At 44.9% G+C, this 20,575-nt stretch overlaps 1 long non-coding RNA gene across 1 annotated transcript; it reads left to right on the top strand.

Annotated features, from left to right (window-relative positions):
* The first annotated feature begins 1,397 nt into the window (after positions 1 to 1,397).
* Positions 1,398 to 9,742, top strand: LOC146187049 (uncharacterized). Its single transcript, XR_014708212.1, has 5 exons — positions 1,398 to 1,499; positions 3,371 to 3,507; positions 7,681 to 7,838; positions 8,754 to 8,894; positions 9,627 to 9,742. It is a non-coding gene; the product is annotated as an uncharacterized LOC146187049 (long non-coding RNA).
* The last annotated feature ends 10,833 nt before the right edge of the window (positions 9,743 to 20,575 follow it).

The following is a 20,575-nucleotide window of genomic DNA, read 5'->3' as shown; positions in this document are numbered from 1 at the left end:
TTTAAATTTAGTGCGCTTGCGACAAACGAAAATGGTGATGTTGATGTTGCAGTGTGATTTTTGATCAGTGCTTTCGCATGTGACGCTTATGAAGCGAGTACGATTCGACCGACACGCAAGGACAGCATGCTTGATGTTTGCATAGGGAATCCGGAATTTCTCGCGATAATGTTAATACGGAATGCGTTGATATTACAATTTCAGATTCAGTGAAAGATTCAATTTAACTAGAACAAATAAAAAAGAAAATAGTTTGACCTCTGCCGCGGCAACTCCTCTCACGTGACCGCACATCAGAGGACGTCCCGGTGTTCGTCAGTGTTCGGACGAAGAGCGAGCACAGTGACGCTGCTCGAACAGTTTGAGGCTAGACATACACTATGTTCTGTCGCAGGCTGATGATGATCGCAATGTCAGCGGGTGAAACAGCTCTACATAAAACGGGCGTTTAGCATGCGCGATTCTTGTTCGTGTTTATCGTTTCCAAAATCACGGCTCACTTTGACGCCGGACTCATCGCTTAGAAAAGATCTCGTAGCTCTAATTTTAGTTTATTTGTTATACGGAGTGATGATTTTGCCGCAGAAATGGGACCTAACAAGTGTTATTTTTTTTTATAAAAACTACTACTGTTCTAACAACAAGATGACGCCAGTAGACTGAATTAACGGCTGAGCCAAAAGAGCTGAAGTAACAAATTGCGTAATGTCCTGCTTAATGCTTTTTTAGCGTGCGTAAACCTATCTGCATGCTCTATTCCAATACTTTCTTGCATCTGTCGGCGTCCTCCCTCATGAGTGCACTCACATCGTCTCACTCAGACTCACGTGGCTGTGAATGGGAGCGGTCATGAGTGTGAGTGAGTGGCCGGGAATGAGAGCGGTCATGAGTGTGAGTGGCCATGAATGGGAGTGGCCATGAGTGTGAGTGTGAGTGAGTGGCCTGAACAGGACCGGGCATGAGTGCGAGTGTGAGCGAGTGGCCGTGAATAGGACCGGGCATGAGTGTGAGTGGGAGTGAGTGGCCGCGAATGGGAGCAGTCATGAGTGTGAGTGTGAGTGAGTGGCCGTGAATGGGATCGGGCATGAGTGTGAGTGTGAGTGAGTGGACGTGTATGAGTGTCGCCGTGAATGCGAGTGTGAGTGAGTGGCCATGAATGAGAAATGGCATGAGTGTGACCGTGAGTGAGTGGATGGGTACCAGAGTGACCGTGAGTGTGAGTGTGAGTGAGTGGCCGCGAACAGGAGTGGCCATGAGTGTGAGTGTGAGTGAGTGGCGGTGAATGGCAGCGGGCATGAGTGTGAGTGCGAGTGAGTGGGTTGAGAGTCACTGGTCGTGAGTGTGAGTGTGAGTGAGCCCCTCCTCATGGTGCCGACCTATGCACAAAACACGTGATGCAGCTTCATGTGTCACGTGATTGCGCACGACTGAGAGGCGGCGTTTGGCTGTGTGGCGACGTCGAGCGTGGAAAATAGTTCTTTCTGCCAGAAATCTTCAATGTAAGTTGACAAACTTTTTCATTCCTTTCTTATAAACGCTTTGCGCATACTCGCTGAAAATTTTGTGTTTCAGAAGTGAGCAGTTTTTACACTACAAGCGTTTACCCATTTTTTACTTTGCTGCATACTGCACGCCCAATGCTCTAGGAATATTTTTCATTGTTTAGCGTTTTTATCACCTAGTTAGGTTTTAAAAAGTGATCCTCGATTGTCCGCGGCCTCTTTCCGATCATTTTGCAACATAGTTCAGATCTTTAAGGCGTTTTTTTGCGGAGTTATTACTAATTCTTCAAAGGTAAAGAACCGCTTGGCCTCGCAGCCATAACCGTCAAATTTCAAATATTGAGAGGGGCCTTGTACTGCGTAAAAGCTATGTAGACGTATAAAACCTGTCATTTTTAAATTCCATCAGATGTGTGCGATCGCTCGCTACCTATCTGTTTTATTTATAGCGTTTCTTCGTTGAGCTATTTGCACATGGAGCCGGTAATTCGAGGTTAAAGCGCTAACCGCATGACGCGGCGGCATGCCGCGCGACGCCGTCGCGCGACGGGCTGAGGGCCGCCAAAGCATTGCCGCTCGTCGCCGTCGCTCGGTTACTGGGTTTTTAGAAAAGTTCGCGTGTCGCCCGGAAGCAGCTCGCGAGGCAGCCAATCGCAGAGGGCTTTAGGGTGCTCAACTTCCGTTCTGGCTTTCTTTTTATTGCGTGTAAAGTTAGTTTTCCTAGTCCGGTTTGGGCGAAGAACCTGGTGCCTTCACGCGCTCACTTCGTCTGATCCGTGTATATATATGAGTGCATCGAGATAATTCAGTAAAAGCTTGGAAGGGTAATAAAAGAAAGAAAAAGGTTAGCGTGGCTTGATATTGTTAATTTCCGAAAGGAGCAGGAGAAAGTCGCTGCTTGCAATGCAAGTCGGCATCGCAGTGTATAGTAACGCACCGCTGCCCTGTGACCCTTTAAAATACGATGCGTTACAAGAAATTTCATCAGTGTTTTATCGTACTTCATGCTGTTTAGTGTTGAAAATGGGATATAGCGTGATTGCATTCCCCTTGACCGAATGACGAGGCGGCGGTAACAGAGCAACGCTGAAAACGCGCTTCTGTCGCTGAGCGCCGTCGCTCCGTGCGGTATGCACCAGCGACAACGACAGGCGTTGCGACGGATCGCTAGGGGTTGTCGCCTCATGCGGTTACCGCTTTATTGGAACAGTCCATAAGCAACGACTTTCCGCGTAAAATTAGGTTTTTAAGCTTTCCTTTAGAGTAAGCACAGATTGGGGGGGGGGGGGGGGGGGGGGGGGGGGGTGATATATAATTTTATTTATAACAATTCGCAGACTTCAACGCAGTAATAGTTATATTTATATCCTTAGTAGGTCAGTACGTATTATTTTAGTACAGGCCCAGTGTTCTTTTTCTTTTTTTTTTTAACGGAGGCGTGGCAAGTTATGTGGGTCAAGCTAACAATTGGCTGTGAATTAAGCGATTAGAGCTTTCAAACTTAGTCTTCTGTTTTGTTTAATTTCTAAAAACCTTTAAGCTTCACAGAGAAACAGCATATTTTGAAAAGTGAATTTCAACTATGGAAGTTCTTCGTTTATTAATGTTTGACATTGCTGACAAGGGTCAGAATTGAAACAGATGATAGGATCGAGTTTTTTGGTAACTTATGGCATGTGACCTAGAGCTGCTAGGAATTCATTTTCTGAGACAGCTTTTCTTTAGGAGTGTAGGGAAAGTAATGGTATGTTATGGGTTTTGAGAAGCATGGATTTAATGAAGTCTTTATTTTACTGCATTTACGGCTTGTTTGGCAATAATGCTTGCAGTCCAGCTGATGCAATTGTATTGTCACACTGCTTTTGCAGCAGATTTCATCTGCCATCGAGGGAGTGCTGCCTGAATATGAAGCAGACAGCGTCATGAATCTGTTGAGGCAGTTTATTCTATCAGCCATGGGTGCCCTGCCCTAAAGCATCCTTCCTGTAAAGGAGACATTGAATTGGTAGGTATCACATGCTCATGTTTTTTGCATTCATGTGTTTGCTTTATAACTGTATAATTTTTACTGGTTCATGCTTTGCATTTATTGTTTTCTTTTGAGAGTATAAAGGGCGGATGTGTAACAGGCTTCATTAAAGCAAAGCTTGAAACCAGCTCGGTGTTGTTAAATCATTCTTGCTGTGTTTTTAGCGCGACTGATATGTTGGTGAATCTTGCTCATAGTCTGCACTAAAGAAAAGTTTTCATGGCCTCTTCAGAGCTTTAAAACAGGAGATATACTTAGCTGTTTTATTGAAGTAGTACCTACTATTTCTAGTTGAGGCAAAATTGAGTAAACCTGTGTTTTAATAGCTCAGTGACAAACATGGTGTCATAATATAGCTGACTGCACTGTGCATATGTGTGCATGGTCATGCTGACATTCAGTTACTGTTTATTTAGACTGCCTCAGCATATGTACACATACAGTGATGTTTCACTTGAACAAAGTTCAAGGGACCTTAGGAAAAAGTTTGTTGAAATGAAATTTCATTGGACTGAAATAAATGCGTGGAAGATTGTTTCCATTAGCGTCAAGAAATATTCAGTTCAGTCGTGTCCGACTCTTCGTGACCCTATGGACCATGTCACGCCACGCTTTCCGGTCTCTCACTATCTTCCTAACATCACATAACTTCATCTGCAGTGCCTCGAGGATACCATCTAACCATCGCGTTCGCTGCCTACCCCTTCTCCAGCGACCCTCAGCCTTTCCCAACATCAAATCTTTCTCTAGCAACTCCTCTCTTGTCATCAGATGACCAAAGTAGCTGAGCTTTAACTTTAGAATTTGACCCTCCAATGAGCAGTCAGGGTTTATGGTCGACAATATCGACTGATTTGATCTTCTGGCAGTCCAAGGAACTCTCAAGAGTCTTCGCCAGCACCACAATTCAAACGCGTCAATTCTTCGGCGGTCAGCCTTTTTCACAGTCCAACTCTCGCATCCATACATCACAACTGGAAAGACCATAGCACGAGTTATACGGATCTTGGTTGGCAGACTAATGTCTCTGCTCTTTACTAGGCGGTCAAGGCTAACCATTGCTCTCTTTCCCAGAAGCAGGCATCTCCTAATTTCATGGCTACAGTCTCCTTCCGAGGTAATCTTGGAGCCCAAGAAGAGAAAATCTGTCACAGATTTTTAGGTTGTTCAAATCTTATCTGAGCCCATTTATTTGTCACTGCGCTGATTTGCAAGTGAAGAATGCGTAACTTTTTGCAGCACTTTTGAAAGGACTACAGTGGTTTTGAACTCGATTACTGTGCAAGCTCCGGAGAATCTTGCCTATCACAACGGCCTGCTGAGGAGACAAGGCTTTCATTTTCTCCAAGCAGATCATGGTTAACCAAAATGCACACATTTGCAATTCTTGGAGCTAAAGGGCCTGGTAGGGCTGAAGATCTGGCTTTGACTGGCTATGACTGTACAGCTAATTAAGCGTGCAGACAGCTATGGATTCATCTGGTTACAAGCTAGTTTAGGCAGCCAATTCACTTAAAGCTAAATAACGGCCACTTTTCTTCACGCGATAATGAAGAGGGGTTCTTAACATAATAATATGCAACAAAGAGTGCAGACTGTGCTTTTTTTAAGAGCTCAGTATGACTTTGAAGACACAGGATAGCACCGCGGAAAATGTTCGTTAAACTGAAATGAGCAATAACTGAAGTTTGTTAAAATGAAGTGCGTTTGCATAGTGTTCAATAGAGCTTCAGGGGGGGGGGGATTTAATAAAGTTCGTACAACTGAATACATCGTCGAAGTGACGTTCGTTCAAGTGGTATTCTGTTTTTCTGTGACTAAATGAGAACAGTTACTTTGCTCAAAGCAACATATACACAAATATTTACTTTCTTGCTAGTCACCAAGATTTGCAATTAACTACCAAACTCATTTTATTCACAACCTAAATAAATGCATTGTTAACCCTAGAGCCAAATAGTTACTAGCAATATCAAAAGTAATATGTTGATATTTATCTGTTGGAGAACATTTTCTGTTTGTTTTGTGTGTTTTTGAGTTCTGCAAACATGAGGGGGCTTGTTACAGAAGGGGTGGGCTGCAAGACGAAGGGAAGTATCAGTGTGGCGGCCCTTTTGTGTTTATCAAGTAATAATGCATTCTAACATGTAAAACGAATGCCTTTACAACCTGCTAAAAATCTTTTTAAATTGCATGTTTGGGTTCTGCCTGGATAAACATAGATGGCAGAGAGAGATCTTTCTGCCATGGGGTGTGAACTGTATTTTGTGCAGAAAGCCAGAGGCTGTCGAACATGTGTTATTGTTGACTGGGTTTTTGGGGGGCAATATCCTACAGTGAACTTTGCTCAAAGGTGTCCCTTTAAACCCCCATGGAATTTGGTTCTCAGGTGTTGAAAATTACAACAGTGTTCTGTAAGATATGATAAGGCTATTAAGCTTGCATAGCGCATGGAAGCGCCGAATGGCTGTTCGCCATGCTGATCTTTATTATCAGACGTATCCAAGAGTATAATGAGGGTTTTGTCGAACAAATAATGTTTTGAAAGCTCAGCCATGTGTACCTGTGTTTATCAATGTATTTGAAAAAGTGATCAGTTTAAATGCGATAATTAGAGGTATTGTACCTAAGCTAGCTCTCGGCCAGCCTGTAGTGTTTGTGAAAAGGCAAATGTGACAAGAAGGGTGTTTTGCTAGAGCTTTTAAGGCTCTTAAATCTGTGCAGCTCTGCTTTAGTACATGCATTGTCTCCTGTACATGGCTAGTTAAATGATTTCTGTTCATTTTATTACAAAAAGTCATTCTAAATCTTTAGATAAGCTTGCTCACCTCTATTGTTTGTTTGCATTGGGTTCACGTATGCTATAGCTGGAAATGATGCAGTATTAGTTACAAGTAAATAAATAAAAGGAGCAGCAACTACATTTCCTTCGTCCGCACATTTTTAAGAGAAACATACATGGGCTCATTAGATTTTAGTGTTATTTGCAACTGTGTTTGATAGTGAAAGATCTTCCTGTCATTGCATAGAAATCTTTCAGAAACCTCTGAGATAGTTTGATACCTGGTGATGTGGAGGTTGACTTCCCAGACTCGCCTTCCCTCCCAGAGAATTGGAGTGCTCCGTCAGGTGCACATTTAGACATCTGCCTGTCTGCCCGTTGTATTTACAGCGAGAAACAAGATAGGAGCCTTGTGCGCTAGAGTTAGAAAGGGGCTCGACAGTGTACCTCGTGATAGTTTTCGTTGTGCAGTGTCACATAAGAAAAAGTTCACCACCTGCAGAAAGAATGTGGTCTACCACGTTCCGCTGAATTGTGGCCGGTGCTACTACGGGCAGACAGGCAGATGTCTAAATGTGCGCCTGACGGAGCACTCCAATTCTCTGGGAGGGAAGGCGAGTTCTAATCTTGCGCTACATGTGCAATCCCGAGAGTGTAAGTCGGAGCATGACCCGTCCCTTTGTGCGCCTGACTTCAATAATACGGGTGTAGTTTACAGCAATGGTAATCGACTCTGCAGAGAGTTCGTTGAAGCATTTTACATTGCTAAAGCCGAGGACAAGTGTGTGGCTAAGGCGTCTGTTAGCCTTCATTGTAAGGAACTTCATCTATTAGAAAAGTCGTTAGTTAGGCCTTGACTTGGAATTGGCTTTGAATTTTCTTCTTCATCTTCCCAATTTCCTGCCATTCCACCGGTTGGGTTGTGCGCGAGCTTTTCGGAAGAAGTCTTCGTTGTTTTCTTCTTATCAATAACATTCAGTTGATAGTCCAGCCTTGTCCTGTCCTCCTATTTGCTGTGTCTCGTCTTTTGGCTGGGGCAGTATGAACCTATACCAACGTGCCCAGTCGTCAACCTTGTTGTATTTCTATAGTACCGTATGCATGCACAATAGATAAACGTAACCCCTTGCATATATCACTGAATCTTCCACTCTAGAAGAGAATTTTGTGCACAAGCATGTTACTGTAGTTTGCCTCTGTTGAGCATTGTATTTCTAATTCTGTGCTTCTCTTTTTATGCTGTTACTCAGCAACATATGAAGTATTCCTTGTTTGTTTCTGTTACTTGTGCATTTGACTTTTCCTTTTATTATTCGAAATAACTTTCTTCCTGCTGTTCTGACTAGTGTTTTCGTATGCATATGCAGTCCTCTTGATGCTTCATTGAGCCATATCTGGAGACTCCCTGTTGCTGTGGTCGGTGCCGACAAGTAAAAACTAGGCAACCTGACTTCCGGGACAAGTAGCAGTGGGATGTAGCTGCATGGTTTCTTCAGCATCCATGTGAATTTCTTATAAAAGACAGGTATTTCTCCTATATTTGACTTTCATATGTGATCAAGATTTTACCTTGGTGACAAGCTCTTGAAGGAAAGGATGGACATTTATGGCACTTTCTTAATTTCTTACTCTCGGGAATACACTATTACGACTTGTTAACTGCATATGTAGCAAAAATTATGTGTGACTGCATATTCCAGCAGTAAGCTGCATGATTTTTTAAGGATGAAATAATTTTGCTCCTATTGTCGGTAGCCTACTATTGACGAGCCAAAGCAGGCAATATTAGGTACCAAAAAGTGATTATGCGGGGCCGGGTGGGTTTTAATGAGACAAGCTCTCCACATTTTAAGCCTTTGTACAGGGCCAATGTGTCTCCCTGAATGTGTCTGGGACACATGCAAGTCTTGTATCCTCAGAAGGACCTTGTCTAAATTTAAATAAAAGTAGCGCCAACCTATTTTGAGTACGACCAGTTCAGCAGTAAGCTCAAAATTGAAGCAAAAAGGCATTCATGTCCTGTGCGATGTCAGTGCAGGTTAAAGAGCCCCAGCTCGTCAAATGCTCTGAAGTCCTTCCCTACAGCATCTCTCATAGCCTGGGTTGCTTTGGGATGTTAAACCACATAAACCAAACCAGTCATTTTTTACCACCCCATATGACTTGTCTTTCCATGTATCTCCAAAAGATAGTGCCTACATAAGACTTGCCACTGTTCCTGAGATTACCTAGATTATTATGTATTTATGTATTTTATGATTATGTAATTTTCCTCAGTGGAGCATTGCGTTTTCAATTCTGGGCTTTTCATGCTGTCACTCAGCAACCATATGAAATACTCCTCCTATGTTTCTTTTACTTGTGCATTTGACTTTTCCTTTATTATTCAAAAAATCTTTCTTCCTGCTGTTCTGACTAGTGTTCTCATATGTACATGCAGTCCTCTTGTTGCTTCATTCGACCATATCTGGAGACACCCTGTTGCCGTGGTCTGTGCCGACAAGTAACAAGGCAACCTGACTTCCTGGACAAGTAGCAGTGGGACGTAGTAGCATCCATGTGGACTTCTTATAAAAGAAAGGTATTCTAAATTTTGCTTCCATATGTGATAAAGATTTTACCTTGGTGACAAGCTCTTGAAAGGAAAAGATGGGCATGAGTGGCACTTGCTTATTTTCTTACTCTCTGGGAATACACTATTGAGACTTGTTACCTGCATATGTAGCAAAAAGTATGTGTGACTGCATATTGTAGGCTAACTATAATATACTTCATCATTCCCTATTATCGCTCTTGTATCCCCTAGGTGCTTGGTGTAGCTGGTCTCCGTCAGTAATTACTTATGTGTGTATGTCATCTGCTATGGCAAACATAGCCATCACTCAGGAAAAATGGGAGCAAACAGGCATAGTGGCATCACTTGCTGGTAGCATGCACCAAAATGTATGTATACATACTGATACGTTGCCGCTCAACATGTGTATTTGCTTGATGCAGCAAATGGCAGAGGAGAGAGTATCTGATGACCAAGCATACTGGCATGTAAATTTCACTCCTTTGTTTCCTGGGCCCCTGTTGTGATAAACTAATGTCGAATGATATAGAGGATCAAAAGGAATACAACTAAACACAGCAATAGTCTCTATCTCCTGAGGGTGTTTTGCAGGTACTAGTTTGTACAGAAAGTGGTTGGAAACCAGTTAGCATATTTTGAGGAAAAACAGGCATCTGAGTGAAGAGAGATGTGTGTGATGCTAGCACAAAGCGTGCGAAATTGGCAGAAAAATTTTGAGCATGTATATTTCTTTTCTAGGTGACACCATGATAAATTTTGATATGGCTGGTACATCAAACACACAATGTCGTTGCCGTCGGAAACGAAGTGTTTCTGTGTCAAGGGTTTGTGCAATAAAAGAAGGTATGAATTTGCATCTGTTTCTTTCGCCACTCTCACTTTTCACGAAATATTATGCATGTGAATAGTGAGTAAAATACACGTTATTATTGGACACTTGAAATATAGTTAGCATAACACAAGGTAATAATACTTTGTATGAACACGATTCTTTAAAATAACGGTGGCCAATTATCGGAACACAGTCGTTACAGTGTCCATGTACGCTATCAATAGGCTAATCATAGGAGGTATAAATACGTTCTATGTAAATACATTCTATTCAATCACGGTGGCCAATTGTCGGAAGGGAGATCATACATAGATCATACGTGTTCTAAAGACTTTCTTTTGATGGTCGATAGCTTCTATGATCATATTGTCTAAAGACATTGCATAAAGTGATCATAGACATTTTTGTAAGGGTGAGCATACAAACGGCCCTTTTCAGGGCCACCCCATTGCTTCCTGGCAGACCGCAGGCTTGCAGTCCCGTGCTCCAGTTCCCTCTCTTTAGATATGTTGCACGTGGTATATCGTTATACTTACGTCGCGCTTCGTATCAATCTGCCGAAGGCGCCCAAACGTGCAAAACGTGTGTAAGCGTAGCTGCCGCAGCGAACGCTATGTCTTTTTTTTCTCTCTCTCTCTCTCTCTCTCTTTAAAGGGGCACCGTGACGAGCATAAGGCCGCTAATTCCAGCCAAGTTCTATGTGCTTTGCAGCGTGCTGATGTCAGTAAAAAAAGAATTACAAAAATCGATGCACGGAAACCAGAGTTATTCGGTTTATAAAATTCTAAATGCAAGAGAAAAAAAAAACAGCGCGTCGGAGCTGGTGCGAGAGGGAGTCTCTCTCCCATTTCGCTCGCCCAGCGCTCGATTCGGGCGCAACCTATCAGAAACGCAGCTTTCTGGTGACGTATCGGAAGCTATCGACAATGGTTGCCTGTCCGCTTCATTCTGTAACCGCGCTTTTTGGAAGCGTCGTTACCATGGTAACAGCAACCACGTGTGCTGTATGACTGACGGCGAGCAGACGCTTTACTCCGCTTGTCCGCCGCCACGCTAAGACCACGAGGGTTACCAGAAAAATGAGTTTTCCTGACTTGAGCAATATTGAACGCGAACTCCTACGTCGAAGTGACGACCTCAGCGTTGTTCCTTACGCTGACACGCCAAAGGAGGACTCGACACGAACAAGATCACAAAGCTGCGCCGACGTCGCGGAAGATCAGGCATCGCCGCCTGAAGACCCTGAGCTCGATGATGGCACGGATTCATTTCTTTATTTTTAGAAGTGTTCGACGCTCGTGCGGTTCTTCCCACTGCAGGTGTCGATGCGGCCGGTGCGTCGCGATGCCAACGGCGGCAGAACGGCTTTGCTGCCGGGACATGCCGCAATGCACTGACCGCGATGCGGCATGCATAACCGAGGATGAATATTTTTTCACCCTTTGCCTGGATGTACACGTGCTACGCGTCGCGTACTACGAGCTCATAGAGAAATGAAGAGCCTGAAATGGACATTCACAAGTAGGTCTTTGTGCGCGCGCGCGCGTGCGCGTGTGTGTGTGTGTGTGTGTGTGTGTGTGTGTGTGTGTGTGTGTGTGTGTGTGTGTGTGTGTGTGTGTGTGTGTGTGTGTGTGTGTGTGTGTGTGTGTGTGTGTGTGTGTGTGTGTGTGTGTGTGTGTGTGTGTGTGTGTGTGTGTGTGGCATGCGCCGTCAGCGAGCGAGCGCTCGATTTTTTTTTTGTCACAATGCAATTAGCATACTTCATTTTTTTTTTTTCACGCGAGGACATAATTGAGGTAAATGCTGTTAGCGGCACCAAGTCGTTCCCCGTTTCGTCGTAACACGCAGAAATATGTCAATACTGCATTGCAACAAAATATGTATGTACACCTTTGCGCAAAAGTGGAGAGACCAACCACGCGTTTTGACAAAACTGTACACCAGCTTTTTGCAGGTGTAGCGGTGATTTGTAAGTTATGCATAGGGTAGCCTAACTAATATGCTTGCCATCTTCCCCAAGCATATTTGTCAGGTGCATCTTTTTATACCGAAAAATAATAATTCTAGGGGGCAGCACTTTTGCGCAGGGGTGTACGTTCAGCAATTACGGGAATAAAATAGCGCAGCGAATATTAGCAATTCCATGCACTGCCGATATTGCAATAAAAAAAAACCATCTGCATGCATAAGATTAACAATTTAATTTGTTCGCTAAAGCAGCGGAATTCCGCGTTGTAGATCACTGCTCTGAGTACGCGCTCGTAACATTTTATGCAGTGAAACAAACACAATAGCACTGGCGATTTTCAAATGTTTTTACTCTTCATCACACGACCCTTACATCCATGTCACACAGCGAAGGAATGCACACAAATGCAATTTTATTCATTACAGAAAATACAGGTACACAGCATACCGACAGTTTACAAGATGGATGTGGGGCCGCCTCGGCCAAGGACATCAAAAAGCGATCCCATCCTGTGCTGTGTGCATGATAAGGAGAATATTTCCGTCAGAAAATTATCAAGGTTTTAAATACCCGGAATTGTGTCGAGATACCCCCTTGCCCATCAGAAATTTTAGCTGCAGCCCTTTTATATGGGAGCAGAAAACAGTGCTGAAAATTGAGGACAGAAAGTCACACGGACAGGCACTTGACCAACAGCATCACTATATTAAAGTGCTCGGGCAGGTGCATGCCTGCGTCACTTCATTTAAATCTTTGTTTCTCGGCGCTGTTTTTTACTCATAGTTTGGTTTGGTTTGTGGGGTTTAGCATCCCAAAGCAACTCAGGCTATGAGAGATGCTTTTACTCATAGTTAATTACTAACTACCAATAAATCTATGAATAGCACCCCGAGGATTCGGTCTTGGTTTGGTTTAGAGGGCTCAACGTGTGGGTGTCTTGCTTTTTGCCTCTATCGAAAAGCAGCCTTTGTGATTTTTCTGTACAAGTAATACTCTTTTTTGGGGTTTGTGGGTATGTATTAGAAGATAGCGTAAAACATATTGACGCAGGGAGATGCACAAATGATAGAATGCTCTACACTGGCATGTTGACAAAGCAATGAGATAGACACACACTATGGCAAGTTCATAGAGTAAGCTCAGATGAAAAAAAAAAAGCCCAATGTAGAGGAAATCTGCCCAAGTAATGGTTTTGCTTGGATGAGTTGGTACATGTTCAAGGAATTAAGTAATATGTTGTGTGTTAATCTTGCTGTCGAATCAACATGCTAGTCACACACTATTTAAAGATGTGCTTCTAATACTTCTGAACCTCAAAGCTAAAACTTCTGGACGTGAAAACATGCCAAGCATGTTTCTTTGTAGATGTGCTTAATCATTTGCCAAGTTCTTTGTCATCGTCTTCCATACGTTTTTGTTGGTAGCGAAAGCATCGGGTTAACGAAAGGTGGCCTGGGTCATTCCTATTTTAAGCAAGGTGGTTGTTTTGTGTTAAACTATTGTCACATACCATTACTTTCATTGTAAACTTATAGAACATATTGCCACTTGTATTCATGGGTTCCTAGAGCACAGTTCAGTTACATCACATTGCCGACATGGTTTCCAGAAAGGATCTTCTACAGCATCTGAACTGGAACTTGTGTGCCGCTGCTTTGCCTCATTCTTCGAAATTAACAGCCACATTGATACACTCTTTCTTAGATTAAAGCAAATCATTTGATGTACTAATCACAGGCAAATATCTGAATTAACACGGATTTATCTCCCACGGATGTTTATGTCTGGGATAAGTGACTAGGAAAGTAACTGATAGCAGTTCATCGCTCTCAGCGGCAACAATCTGGATCTTTTACTATCAAGTCTGGTTTGCCCCACGGAAAGATCTCCGGGCCATTACTGTTTGTTTCACAGTGTCCACTGTAAAGCTAGCGAAGAATAGCAAGGCCACTGGGGGGTTTGCACTGAGGTACACACACTGGAAAGTTCTGAACTCCATCTTAATTTAGGGTACACGCATTAAAGTCCCTTTCTGACTACCTTTCAAGAGTTTAGTCTTAGGGTGCCTGCACTTGACCCATCCTCAACATTTAGTGCCGAAACCGAGCAATGGTTGGCGAACCGAACCTTCTAAAGGCATCGAGCATGGCTTCCCCATTGAGAGGCTCACATAAAGGGAGATAGCTCGAAAGGTGCACAGCACCCAATTTATCAATGAAGCAAGTGCTCTGTGATATTTGGTACCCCAACACTTATCCAACTAACGTGCCTCTATGAGCACCTGAAAGCAAATAATGATGAGTGAAGGATTAACCATGAGCTCAAACCACACATCACAAGACACATTCATCTTTTCAATATCTAGTATTAGACTTCCTGAAAGCAAGCTCAGACACGAAGCGGTTCAGCCTACAAGTAGCCTCAATAATTTTTGACATCACCTGGCTTTCTTGGCCCTTTCATTATCTCCATATAAATCTTCCAAAAGCTGGTCATGTGGAGTAGCATCAAATGGCAACCTCCCTGAAAAACTTCCTTACAAATGTCATGAATGGGTATGGCAGCTGCTGAAAATGAAAGTACTTGCAATTCTGCATTACAGTGGTGGTGAAAGCAAACTACCTAGCATAATGAAACTATATGTTTTTTGTCATGCAAGCCCAATAGTATATTGCCAGGGGGCGCTCGGAGTGAAAGACGACGTTGAAGTGAATCGGCTCCGGACTCGCAGGACGTACCTAAACCTTGGACCGCGTAATTCTACCTGTACCGGCTCTGTTAATCTAGCCCCAGTCGCCAACACCGTGACAATATGTTGCACCTGGCTGCATGATGATGACCACTCCCAGAGAAGCACACCTGCTTATCACAGAGTCCCATGTGGTCCCTCATAAGAGAATGAGAATGAAGATCCTCAGACCACTGATATGTGAAAGGTTGCTTAACCACATATCCAGCATAGCTGCATACACTACACATGCTACATCAAATGTAAAGATGCTTGAAATAATGCAAGCTTACAACAAGTTAAGCAACAGTGTAGTCTACACTTCCATTCTGTGATACTAAATAACAAGTTAGGCTAGGCCTTGATTCAATAAATTTCACAGCTTGCACTTGCAACTATCATACCAATTTAATAACACCACATTATTTCTTGTCTTAGGCACGGGATGTTTAAAAATAAAGGTCATTCTCGCTCTCTGCGTCCGATACTCAGCGTCAAGCGCACAGCGAGCTCCGTCAGATGGTGGCATCCATGCATGCACACGCTCTATACCAACAGCTGCAAATGTAAAATTTCGAACACTGGGCAAACCTATACTCAATCGAAAGTTTAGGAGAATATCCTATAAAAAGGAAAGCTATCTTTCCTCCACCTTGCGGATTCTCCTAAACTTTTTCGGAGAAGCACATTTTCCCACTTCCGAGTTATTGACCAACTCGCTCTCGACCTATAATCGCGATCTGCTGATCGACTTGGTTAACTCAGTTGGCAGAGCGACTGCCTGGAAAGGCAGTGGTCCTGGGTTCGATCCCCGGACCAGGACAAATTTTTCTTTAACTGCGAAGTTTATGAGAAACGTTCCTTTGTAGCAGTACGGCTGCGCTTAGATAGATGCCAACGAGCTATACTCACTTGGTTCACATCTTCAGTACGTTGCTCAGCAGGTGCGCCTATAGTTGGCACAGCGTCACAACGAAGCCGTCGGCGCTTGATACCAGCGTTCTTTGAGGAACTCGGCTTGAAGGCGCTTTGCTCAAAATGTTGGGAGCAAACCCTACGCGCAGTGTCGCTCGGCGCGCCAAGAGCTTTCAGCCATAGTCTCCGCTGCTCGCCGCGGGTCGGAAAGCGATGAAACGCTAACTCTGGGCAATTTTCGGTACTCTCGCAGCGCAGCGTCTTTTTGCCATGGCTCGCAGTCGATATAAGGAGAGCGCGATCCGTGCGAGGCGGGAGAAAATTGTCCAAAGAAAGAACGGAAGTACCGTTAGTAACGGGGTAACAGAGGTGGTGGAGGAGACATCCGCCTTGGAGGAGAGAGAGGGGGAGAGAAATGTAGATAGAGTAATTACCTAAGAGCAGCTTTGAAACTAGTAGAGAAATACGCCCTTTCTATGCCTTGTTATACCTTGAAGTAATCTGTTGTTCAGCGCATCACCGCCGCTAGTTGACAACACCACATTTACTTGAGTTTAGAGTCCCTATCTTTACAAGCACTTCAAGAACACACGCGGAACTAAAACAACTTTTATTTGTTTTCTACATAGTAATTTATAGAAGATTCGAATATAAAATATAAAGTTCGTGCTGAACCAACCAGAGAGGCAGCACCCCAGCGAGAGGGTATGTCACATCCGTTTACGAACTTTTGCCGTCGGGTGGCACTCACGGCGGTGCCAGAACGCTGATTATTGAAATGGATTAAAATATTAGGCGCTACGGTTTCGCTGTTATGATTGGGCTTTAGGGCATCGGAAAGGTGTAAATAACCTAGACGCCAGCATGGAATGCACGGCCTGGAAAACGTCACAGTGCCCCTTTAAGAGAAATTCGTCCAGTGATAGTACGTAAAATTATATATTTCGTATAGCATCCGCATAATACTGCTTTACCGGTTATAGCTCCTTCCCTCGTGCATTATTTTAAGACCCTAGGGTAAGAACCGCAAAACACGTGTAAGGGTAGCTGCCGGAGCGAACGCTAGGCCTGAGCTCGGCCACCATGCGTCGCGCTAGGCCTCTTTTTTTTCTGTCTCTTTACGAGGAATTCGTCGAGTAATAGAAAGTAAAATTATATTCATATAACATGCGCATAATACTGTTGTACTGCTTATAGCTGCTTCCCTCGTGCATTATTCCAACCCTGGTTCGAAATCTCTGCAGCCATTCCGACAAGAGCGGGCAGAGTGAAGTGCGCAGCGAGATGCACGCTTGCTCTCAAAAGCACGGGGAATTCAAGGGCAATCTAGGAAAAACACCTGTGTCCCCAACCAGACATGACGTCACAAAATGTCACATGACTTGTGACATCCCATTTTTTGACCAATCAATGTTTCCAGCCGAGCTACCACGAAACGCTTGTGTCGCACCTGTTCATTTTTTCTTCCCCCCGTGACACTCCCAAAGGGCCCAGACGGAAGTGTTTTTTTTTTTCGTTTCTTTTCTTTTCTTTTCTGCTCGGGTTCCTGCACACAATTCCTCGTTCCCTCCCAGCACGCAAGCAATTTTGCACAATACGCGCCCTGCCTGCGAGTCTCCCTCGACCTCCCTGGTATGCAGCATTCTACACTTCGCAGTACTGTGCACAGCGCTACGCGGGGGAACCGACATAGCGTGTAGCCGGTCAACCAATTTCATATGCGCGGGCGGCGCCAGCGGGATCGTGGGGCCATGATGTTGCGGAGGGTTAATCTGACCTCACACCCGCCGGCTCACAGTCGGGAGCACGGTGCCTCTGACCCGGCGGCCGCTCACAAAAGGTCGAAAATACAGCTATCCGCTCAAAACTAACCCGAATTATGTGCCTGTGCTAGTGTTATCGTGTCTTTTAGAATTCAGTTGTAGTGCTTTCTTAATATTCTTGGATATTTTTTAAAAGCAGAACATGAAAATGTCCAAACGAAGTCGTATTTAGTGACGAGAATCCTGCGAAACGGACTAGTAAGAATATCGAATAATAAATTGGTAGCTAGGGCGGGTATGTAGAGTCGAACTCAGGCCCTTTGATTGCGAGATCGCAAGCACCGCACAACCACTCGAGCTCTTAGGTTCAAGTGTTTAAGGGAGGACTTCGGGGATGCGTTTTATTGTGACTAGAAGACATACTAATGCTAACTGCAAATAACGGTATGCTAAATAGGAGATAGTAATTACTTTCAAACGGCGTACCCATCGAAGCGAATTATGTTGTGAACAAAAATAACCAGGCACAGAGGTACACACGAAAGCAAGTCATTGAGCCAGTCACGTTGTAAGCAGGTAGAAGAGCAGAGCAAGCGAGAAAGGTCATAAGGTCTATTAGCGCTATCACGTTCTGCTTTAAGGCAAATATAAGCTTCTAAATATTTTTTTATAATTCTGCTACAGATGCTTGTCTGAATTAATTCATGATGCTACTGTAAGTAGGCACACCTGGCTTCAATACTGTGCTACTGCATAGCACCCACTCACTAACAAATCTCCAGCAGAAGATGGGCAGAGGTAAGTCCAGAAGATCACCATGATCCGAAACAGCCAGACGTTCCTGGCCTCCTGCAGGAGTCAACGTGTTCCCCGCCACAGTCACTGTGGACGAGACCATCGATACCGGCAGCCGCCTGCTTAGCTCAATGCTCGCACATTGGCAGAGATTGAACGCTTTCAAAACATTCGTATATCCGCGCTAGAAGCCGACACACCATTAAGCGGCCTTCTTGACAGCGGTGTTCAACATCTGCCTGAAGAACAAAAAAGTGCCCCCAGCGTGTAAGGAATTGCGGACCACCCTGATCCACAAGAAAGGACCTGCGGAGGTCGTCACGAAATGGGCGCCCCATTGCCCTCGGGTCAACGATCTCAAAGCTGTATGCTGGGTGCCTTGCCACTCGGCTGCAGCGATGTTTCCCGCAACAGAAGCTGCTTTCTTATTGCTAAAAGGGGGTTTCTGCTGCACGATGGCGTGTTTGAAGACAATTTAATGCTACAGGAGCGCCTTGACGCAGTGAGGGCTGGCAGAGCGGAGCTGTGCGTGGTGTTCCTGGACTTCAGCAACGCCTTTGGATCGGTCGCCTACAACGGCCTCACAGACCACCTACGTGGGACCGGCGCCGGCAGCGACTTCTGTTCCATCGTCGCTGACAACACCACCATCATCATGAGACAGTAAGGAGCAACGCGGCCAATTGACATTTTGGTAGAGATAAGACAGGCATGCTCACTAAGCGGACTTCTGTTTAACCTTGTCATTTACCCAGTTTTGCGTACTGTGCAGGGAGGCTAGAGGCAACACAACATCCTGGCCTACGCCGACGACCTCACCACACAGGCCAGCGACCAGGAGAAGCTGCAAGCCCGCATTGACGTAGTGGCATCCCTCTCTTCTTGGCTTGGACTACGCCGTATTCCAGCGAAGTGCCGCACTCTGCATCTCAGCGGCATCTCGGCACTAGAATGACCCCCTTTTCATCGCAGGTGCGGAGATCCCAATGATCCTGAACCTCGAGAGAACAACGTTCCTGGGCCGCTCTGTAGGATTCAAGGTGTTCCCTGACACAGCCACCATGGACGAGGCCATCGACACCGGCCCGCGCCTGCTTAGCTCAATTCTCGCCCCCTTGGCAGAGATTGGACGCTGTCAAAACCTTCGTATATCCAGCGCTCAGTTTCTCCATGCGGTGCGGTGTGTTAGGTAAGTCAGAGCGGGCGCGCCTCAACAACGCGCTGCCACCATTGGTCAAAAGGACTCCCTACAAGGCAACGCGGCCAACGAGTACTTCTACGGCAGCGTAGCATCGGGCTCGGTGACATCTGGCGCATCGACAACGCATATAAGATCCTCTCGTCTCCTGATCTAGAGGAACGAGATTTAGCGCTGCGGGCTTTCACCACCATCACAGCGAAGCGACTTCACCGACCAGCCACCGAAGAGTGCATCGCCGCCTACCTGACCGGGAAGATGGAGGGGGTCTTCAGAGTCAGGGCAACGCAGCTCCAGTCCGTATAGTCTCCGTGCACTGGAATGGTGGCGCCAGCAGCGACCGCATCGCCAGCGCCTCCGCATGGCACTCTGTACGCTCAGTGCGTTTCCGGCAACCCGTCCGCATAGCAGACACGCAGTGACATCATTGCGGGAATGTCACCGTGAACGAGTTAATGCCGGCTTTTATTCGGATTTCAACGGATTGAAAATATGGACGTAAATTAAAAAAAAAAAGAAAGGAGAGAGCTTAAAAAGTGGACATGTCTTTATACGAGCAATCATGTGTATGGCAGTCACGAAGCAATCGCCGCAGTGAGGCCGCCCGATATCAGCGGAGCTTTGAGCAAATAAAAGAGTTGACTACGACATTCGCCTTTAGGTAAACAAAATTTACAGATTACAGGTAAATATACAGGTAAAATTACGCAGAAAATGTGCTGTACAGCGGCTGAAGTTTACCACTCCCAGAAATTCGTGTCAGCTTCTGGTGAACCTCAAGTTGAGCCAGGGAGAAGTGTGTCATAAGGGTGCAATGGTTGACTACCACCCCTGCTTTAGTAAAATAGGTGATGAAAGGGATTGTGCAGCGCCTTGCTTCTCCAGCGTGACTGGTCTCGTCCCATTCTTCACGCATCCGCCCTGCGACACCTGACTTGGAAATGTGAATGCGCCGTAAAGAGGCGCCTGCCTCCTACAGACTGCATTGTAAAATCGGGCAGCACGTTTCAACCGATTGAGATAGTGCCTGGTTGGCCAGGACAAAAAAAAAAATCACCTACCATACATGCACAATACGAATGCTCTATCACAGTTGCGTAAAACGCATTTTTTACTGCATTTTTATGTCCTGAGGATTGGCACTGCTTTGCTTTGCGTATTGCCCTCAAAAAAGCATAGCTCGAATCGCGAAAAAAGACGAAGCGTTCCTTGCTGGGTATGTACCAAGGATAGACGATTTTTATTTTAGCTATTTCCTACTAATTAAACGAACGTCCAAGGGCATTCCATATTTTGAAGTAATGTACAAAGCTAACCTTGTCATTTTATGCTATCCCTGTCGTGTATTTCCGATCGCCATCCTCTCCCTATCCTTTTTTTTTATCTTCGTTCGCAGTTCGGGTGCTTCCGTGACATGCATTCTTTTCTTTCTTTTTTGCTTGTTTTCTTTAATTACCTATTACCAAAATCTAACGCCACGCGTCCTC

The sequence above is a fragment of the Amblyomma maculatum genome, chromosome 6, assembly GCF_055883805.1.
Source record: "Amblyomma maculatum isolate TAMU_Amacu chromosome 6, ASM5588380v1, whole genome shotgun sequence".
In the NCBI taxonomy this organism is placed as follows: Eukaryota; Metazoa; Arthropoda; class Arachnida; order Ixodida; family Ixodidae; genus Amblyomma; species Amblyomma maculatum.
Note: the sequence above shows the minus strand (reverse complement) of the source record. Positions and strands in the feature narration are given on the sequence as shown.